Below are 8,031 nucleotides of genomic sequence, written 5' to 3'. Positions count from 1 at the left end.
GGTTCTCCGCCTCTCAGGTCTGAGACAATTGGTTTTCTAACATAAACCTATTTTATGTTATATTGGTTCAAACAGAGAATCCTCACTAATGCAGCTATGCATGCTTGTTTTTATCCAATTGTTAAAATAAACTTAAAAGGGCCCATGAAATGGCTCAGCTTAACAGCCTGAGTTTAACCCCTAGGACCTCCACACATGCACCATACATCACAGAGATGCACCATACATGCACAGAGATGCACCATACATGCACAGAGATGCACCATACATGCACAGAGATGCACCATACATGCACAGAGATGCACCATACATGCACAGAAATGCACCATACATGCACAGAGATGCACCATACATGCACAGAGATGCACCATACATGCACAGAAATGCACCATACATGCACAGAGATGCACCATACATGCACAGAGATGCACCATACATGCACAGAGATGCACCATACATGCACAGAGATGCACCATACATGCACAGAGATGCACCATACATGCACAGAGATGCACCATACATGCACAGAGATGCACCATACATGCACAGAGATGCACCATACATGCACAGAGATGCACCATACATGCACAGAAATGCACACACAACCATAAAAAGTAAATAAATGATGCAATCAGACTTTGTCTTTTGAGACAGGGTCTCACTATGTATCCTCAGCTGGGCATAGTGATGCACCTTTAATCCTGGCACTTGGGAGGCAGAGGCAAGTGAATCTCTGTGAGTTCTAGGCCATCTTGGTCTACACAGTGAGTTCCAGGACATCCAGGGACACACACAAAAGAAAGAAAGAAAGAAAGAAAGAAAGAAAGAAAGAAAGAAAGGAAGGAAGGAAGGAAGGAAGAAAAAGAAAAAGAAAAAAATTTGGTTTTGAGAGAGGGTTTCTCTGTACAGCTTTAGAGCTTGTCCTGGCACTCACTCTGTAGACTGCCAGGCTGGTCTCAAACTCCCAGGATTCACCTGCTTCTGCCTCCCAAGTGCTTGAATTAAAGACATGTATGTACCACCGAATAAAAGACAAAAAATTTAAATAAAAAACCACAAGTGAACATAAATAGGATACTTTATATTTTAAAATATATCCAAAGAACTCTAAAGGACACTTTAATCCTTTTCTCATTATTTTGTATTTCCATTCTCCTTAACCACAAAACTGCTATTAATGGCTCAGAGGACATATCAGAGCTGAGCATGAGGTCCACAGTTTGGTTCCTGAAACTCCAACAAACAAGAACCCCATTAACATATTTTGTTAAAATCTTCTATTGTCACGGCATTCATATCTTCTCATAGGAAACTTGTGGATAAATTGAACATTAGTGTTTTCAAGCTTCTTGTGATGGTAAAGACCTAAGTTGGAGCATTTTTCTTGCTTTGTCATAATGTTAAGTATCATAAGAATGTATATGATCAAAGAGACACAGATGTAGCAGCACACATTTGTACAAGTAATTATATATAAAAAGAAAGCTTGGCTTGGGAAGGAAGCTTAGCTGGACTGGAGGCCTGGCATCTCCACTCAGGTCCTGGGTGTGTTTCCTGTCACTAGCTGGAACGGGACTCTGAACTCATCCCAGCCCTGTGTCCCTGTGTGGATGTGGCCTTGGAGAAATGTTTCCATGTAAATGAAAACACAGGAATGAAAGCTATTTTGTAGAGTAGCATCTCTCAAGTCTGTGAATTTTCCCCGTGTTATGTGCCCCAAATCACATAATACTTACTCATAGAGGGTTTTTTTTTTTGTTTCGTCATTCAGCAACTCAACTGAGTTCTCTTTTTTTTTGGCAAAGAATTAGAAATAACCTGACTTGGGAAAGTTTTTGTTGTTCTGTCTTCAGACTAACCATTCACTCTACTTTTGAGAAGTACAGTCTTAATATGCTTTGGCTCATTTGACAAAATGCTATAAAATGGTATTTCCTTACCTTTATGAAAAACATTTTTCTCATAGTTTTTCCCAAGGTCAAAGCAGGCACAGCTGGTGTCTGGTAGGAGACCACCTTCTGGGCCATATAGATGGTACCTTCTAAGTGGGACTTCACATGAGGGAACAGGCAAGCTAGCTCGATAGGGTCTCCTATATAAAGCTGCCAGTCCTATCCAGAGGGGGTGCAGCCCTCACGACCTAATTGCCCCCTATGGCTTCATCACCTTAGGGGTCAGCATCTTAGTGTATAAAGTTTGGAAATACTAACCGCATACCAGAGGGCTTGCCTCACATTCATTAAGCACTGAGACCCATTTTCAGCACTTTGCACAAACAATAAATGAAATTCTGGAGACAGGTTTTGCTAAGATCTTTCAATGGGGGTCGGGGGAGCTGATGAGATGGCTCAGTGGATAAAGACACTTGCTGCCTGCATAGTGCAAGCCCGAGGACTTGAGTTCGATTCCCATGACCAAAGTTAGCTGGAAGGAAAGAACTGACTGACTCCACAAGATTGTCCCCTGACCTCCACCTGGGTGGTGGTTCCAATGAGAACGGCCCCCATATAGGCTCATATATTTGAATGCTTGGTCATTAGGGAGTGGCGCTGTTTGAGAGTGGTTAGGAGGCGTGGTTTTGTTGGATTAGGTGTGATCTTGGAGGCAGTGTGTCACTGGGGGTGCTCTTGGGGTTTCAAAAGCTCAAGCCATGCCCAGCGTCTCTCTGCCTGCTGCCTGCGGATCCAGATGTAGAGCTCTCAGCTGCTTCTCCAGCACCTCGTCTGCTCCAGTGCTGCCATGCTTCCAGCCATGGCGATGATGGACTAAACCTCTGAAACTGTAAGCCAGCCCCAATTCACTGCTTTCTTTTATGAGTTGCCATGGTCACGGCATCTCTTCACAGCAATAGAACACTGGCCAAGACAACATGTGTGCTGTGACATACACGCACACAAACACACAAAAATAAATTTTTTTTTTTGGTTTTTCGAGACAGGGTTTCCCTGTGACTTTGGAGGCTGTCCTGGTACTCGCTTGGTAGACCAGGTTGGTCTCGAACTCACAGTGATCCGCCTGCCTCTGCCTCCCGAGTGCTGGGATTAAAGGCGTGCGCCACCAACGCCCGGCCACAAAAATAAATTTAAAAATAGATTAAATCAAAGGCTGGGTGGTAGGATAGCAATGACTTTCTGCCACCCTGCGCTTCAAGCACACTTTTGTCAAAAATTTGAAGCTATAAACAGTTCAATTTATGAGAAGTATCGGCTCTAAAACCTAATAGGCAAGTTAGTCTTAATTGCCAGCCTAATTATTTGAATCAGACTATCAAAAAAGTAGTGTAGTTTCCTTTCCATTTGGGGTAGGTGTGGATTTGCATCCCTGTGACAACTGTCTGAACCCAAATGACTCATGGGAGTTGTCCCCATTTCTGTGCATGTCACTCAGAAGAGAAGCAAATGTGCTGGTCTGAACTTAGCATCTGCCATGGAAGGTAGACAGCGCAATTGGCTCACGCTGGTTAATCCCCCCACCTTTCCCTGTAGACGGTCTTTCCTCCAGTGTACTCATTTGGACTTAGCCGGGTGACTAGACTGGCTGAGAGAAGATGAGGGTTGAGAAGCATGCACGGTGCCTGCCGACAGCACAGGCTTTTAGATTAGGTCTGTGGGTTCCCACAAGGTCCTTCTGCATCTGCCCCTGCACCCTTCCTCAGCCCACGTGAAGCCCAGCCACTGTCCAGAACAGGAAGGATCTGGTGCGGCTCAACATCCATCCTCAGACGGGAGCAGACCCCCCCTCCCACTTACAACTCATGTAACATTTTCTGTTGTAGGTCTTGCCTTGGGAAAACTGACCGGTAACATTCTTTGAATCCTATATCTAACTTTTTAAGCAACCAATTTGTTTACAAATAAGAGCATTCCTAAGTTAAAGCCCAGAGGTGGTATTATGGCCAGTCATTATAGTAGCCCATCCATGGAAGTACTCAAGCCGTCATTCCCAAATAGGCATACACTAGCAAAAACTGAACACCCAAAGCCCAGGAGGATCTGCTCATCAGCTACGTTTCCAGGAGTGTCTTTGCAGGCCACAGTCTCATCAAATGATAGTGTTTTCTTGGGCTCAGATGTTAATACAAACTGTAAACTGAGAAGGATTTATCAAGCAGGAGCTTATTCATCTGTGAAGATATAAAAACATGCTTACTTGAACTTTCAATTTCAGTTTAACCTACAAAGAGTTAAAAAAATACACTGAGTTCCACACACCTTTCTCCAGGTCCCCCTGCACTAACAGCCCCTTTGCCCACAGTGAAGAAGTGGCAATAAATGAAGTTGTGGGAACAATTTGTCAAAGAATTCAATAAATACATTAGTTTTATTATAGAAGATAGTTTAGATTTTAAAATGTCAGATTTTAGTAGCGCTATTTTTGGTCCCCTGTTAAGAGAAAATTAAAAAAAACTTTTAAAAACATATATGCAGCCTTATTTAAACATCATATATTGACATTGATAAAATACTACCAACTCAACTAAGGGTCATGCTTAGTTTAATGGTTTCTGCATAGGCAGTAGGTGAGTGTGTGTGTGTGTGTGGTATTTCAGAATTACATCACACATATAGATTTGGGTGTTGGTCACCACAATCAGGTCACAATACTGATTGGTCACCACATAGTCACCCTCTAGTTGTCTTTCATAAAAAAAGAAGAAAAAAAAGCTAGTAATAGTCTCCAAACCTCACCCTTGGCAAACACTGGTCCGTTTAGCCTCTCTGTAATTTTGTCACTTGCGGCATTTTCTATAAATGGAAGGACACCATATGTGACCCTTGGAGCCTGGCTTTTCCACTCAGCTCAGTGTTCTTCGGTGCTGCTGCAGTCCAGGCATATGGGCCCCTTTCAGGCTGGGGAGTAGCCTGCATGGCTATGCCTGTTTAGCTCTCCACTCCCCTGGCCCTGGCAGAACCTGTGGGCTGCTTCCACTTTGGGACTGCCCTAAAGAAGCTGCCAAAAACAATCACACAGAGGTTTGTGTGGGAATGCGGGCATGCATCTCTTGAGGGTAAGTGCCCAGGAGAAGAATGGCTGGGTTCATGGTAAATGTATGTTTAACCTCCTAAAAAAACCGGCCAAGTTGTCTTTCAGCACACCGGTTATAGTTTACGGTTCTGGCAGCAAGGTTTGAGAGAGTCAGAGATTGACTGAGTGTTCCCTTTACAGTGCAGAGACTTTTTAATTTTATGGAGTCTCATTTGTCAACAGTTGCTCTTGTTCCCTGAGCTGTTGGAGTCTTTCTCGGGAAGTCTTTGCCCATGCCTGTAGAATGTCTACCCTATGTTTTCCTCTGCTGACTCCTGCAAGGCTCCAGGGGTAGACATGGCTGGGGCTGTGAGAAGATGGAAACAAAAAGCTGGGATTAGGAGGACTGTGTTCAGCACGCTGGAAGTTCAGCCTGTTGTTATATAAATCTGGAGAGAGAGGTGGCTCTAGCTGGATGACGTGGCAGGCCTATTACATACAGATAAAAAAGAAGGCAGCATTTCTGGGTCAAGGAGACAGGCTTAGATGATCTGGGCAGGAGCAGCTTCTGGGGGAAGCAGGTTTCAGGTCATAAACACCTGGGTGCAAATCGATGGTGAACATTTTCTGCACACACTGTCAGCACCTACACTTGGATCCCAGAGGGAGGTTTTGCCATTTCTCTGAGCCTCACCGCAGGGTGTGTGTGTGAGTGTTTTGCCATTCTCCCATGGGTCTAAAGCTATAGCCCTTTGATATGACTGTCCCCTGTCAGCAGCACACACTCACTCAGGACTTCACTCTCTTAGGGCTTCTTCTGCTCTAGCACAGCGCTTCTCAACCTCCCTAATGGTGTGACCCTTTATTACCATTCTTCATGGTAATTTGTAGACTCTGATTGCCCTGTGGAAACACTGGGCTTTCCTAGCTCTCTTAATGCCCTCAACTCTCCCCATGTAAAATCAGTGGGTATAGTTTAGAGGCAGTCTTGTCGTTTGATGCTTCTACTCAACAGACGGTTTATAAACCAATGTTTTTGTTGGTGAGACGGCAGTGTCAGCGTTTGGTTTGCTTGTGTTTTGGTATTTTGTGGAGTTGAGAGCTTTTTCTGGATGTGTTTCTAATGTGGAGATTGCCTTTGGAGAAGTTGTATTTGCTGCCTTACTGACAAATTCTAGCCTTAATGTCTTCTCTTTTACTTTTCTGTTCTACTTCAGATACAGCTTTATATGACTCCTCACTCTGCAACAGCTCCAGAGTGTTTGATATTAAATTACATAAAGACCAAAAATTTAGTGGTATGGGCTCTCCTTTCTGATGAGCTCATCTCAAAGTTCTCATAACTTGTGTCCATACCTTCAGTTTCCACTGAACATGAGGAGTTGCCTGAAACCAATGACAATGCCATTTAATTAATACCAAAAGCTCTGTATAAAGCAAGAGCAAATGCTGTTGGTTGCTGACTGGAGGCCACAGCATCTTGTTAAACACTCAGAGCGTTTACTCATGGTTCTTGGAAATCAAAGCTGGTATGAATCTCTCTATCTGTGAGAAGATGAATCAGGATGGAAGCGTCAGACACAGCACTAAGACAACACATGGGTGGAATAAGGACTCAGGCATCTAGATGCAGAGCACAAACTATAGCCTCTGTAAAGCACTTGAGTTATAACAGAATGGTTGACTTGCATTATATATCATAGAGAGATAGCTTTGAGTCCACCCCCAACGCTCAGTAAAGGGTGTTGAGTGAGCACACAGTGATAAATAAAACCAAGATTAAATAAAAACTCCCATGGGCTGGAGAAACGTCTCACAGATAAAGAGCAACACTTATTGCTCCTGCAAAGGACCTGGGTTCAGTTCCTGGCACTCACATGGTGGTTCGAATCATCCATAACCATCATTCCAGGGGACCTTTGTTCCAGAAGGCCCCTTTTCTGACACTGGGGTCATGAGGCATACAGATGGTACACATGCACACATACATGCAAAATACTCATACACGTAACATCTTGAAACAACAACAACAACAAAATAAACCAAGAAATATAGTGTTAAGTGCTCTGAGGGGAAGTGGGTGGGGCCCAGGGCCTCATGAAAAATGAAAATAGAAAATGAAGAGAGAGAGAGAGAGAGAGAGAGAGAGAGAGAGAGAGAGAGAGAGAGAGAGAGAGAGAGAGAGAGAGGACCTGAAGAAGGCAGTTGCAGACTTGAGAGAATTGACAGGTCACAGGAATAGAGTCAAGATCTTGATACAGCCATGTGCTGAGTTTAGGGCTTTGGACACACACAGGCTGAGAGAGGTGGGAAACACAATAGTTCTTTCCTGATGGTGGTGGCGGCAGGGTTGGGGGTGGGGGAGTGAGAGGAGAGGTTGGGTCTTCTCATACACTGCCTAGTGATTCATATAACTTAGTCTTCAGTTCACCTCCAGGTTGCTTGCAACACCTAACACCAAGTAAATGCTGTGATAATTGTTGGTCTCTGTATGGCTTAGAGTATACTGATGGTTTCCATGTTTACAACAGAAGCAGCCGTCCTAGGCCTAAACACTCTAACCATGTCAGCAACAAAGTCGTATTTGGATCGATGATGAGAGCTGTCTGTACGGGAATCTGGACTCAGCCATGTGTTGTGAAATGTGTAACAAGCAGCCTGTGGTAAGACTTCCCCAAAGAAGCTGAGAATGAGAGGCTGGCAGACTAGAAGAGAGGAAGAAGTCACCGAGGTGCCGACGTCTTTGCATCCTCCTGTCTTGCTGCCCTAAACAGAACTTAGTTAGTACACCAGGTACTAAGCATAGCTCTATTGATGGCAGGCTGAATCAATGAATGAACGAACGAACCCCATATCCACAATTGGCAGGGTTATGTCCTCTCTTCTTTACCCCATCTCCCCATCTCCCTCCGTAAAATGACACTAGCGAGGTATTCCTCACGTGGGCAGCAGCAGGTGCTGGCGCCTGGAGCTGAGACCGCTGCTCACGCGCGTCCGCTGGAGGGCGAAAGTCGTTCGGACTGCGAGGGCAGTGACCGCCTTCCTTAGCGGTCCCTGTAGAGCGCC

General features: G+C 44.5%; 1 long non-coding RNA gene across 1 annotated transcript; it reads right to left on the bottom strand.

Moving 5' to 3' along the window:
• Window positions 1–4,293: 4,293 nt before the first annotated feature.
• On the bottom strand, window positions 4,294–7,916 carry LOC121141397. The gene is made up of 2 exons (XR_005878294.1): window positions 7,397–7,916; window positions 4,294–5,332 (listed from the first exon to the last, which is right to left on the bottom strand). It is a non-coding gene; the product is annotated as an uncharacterized LOC121141397 (long non-coding RNA).
• Between the last annotated feature and the right edge of the window lie 115 nt (window positions 7,917–8,031).

The sequence above is a fragment of the Mesocricetus auratus genome, unplaced genomic scaffold (genome assembly GCF_017639785.1).
Source record: "Mesocricetus auratus isolate SY011 unplaced genomic scaffold, BCM_Maur_2.0 Super-Scaffold_100007, whole genome shotgun sequence".
Lineage (NCBI taxonomy): Eukaryota > Metazoa > Chordata > Mammalia > Rodentia > Cricetidae > Mesocricetus > Mesocricetus auratus.
The sequence above is the reverse complement of the archived record's forward strand: the minus strand, read 5'-3'. Positions and strand labels throughout refer to the sequence as shown.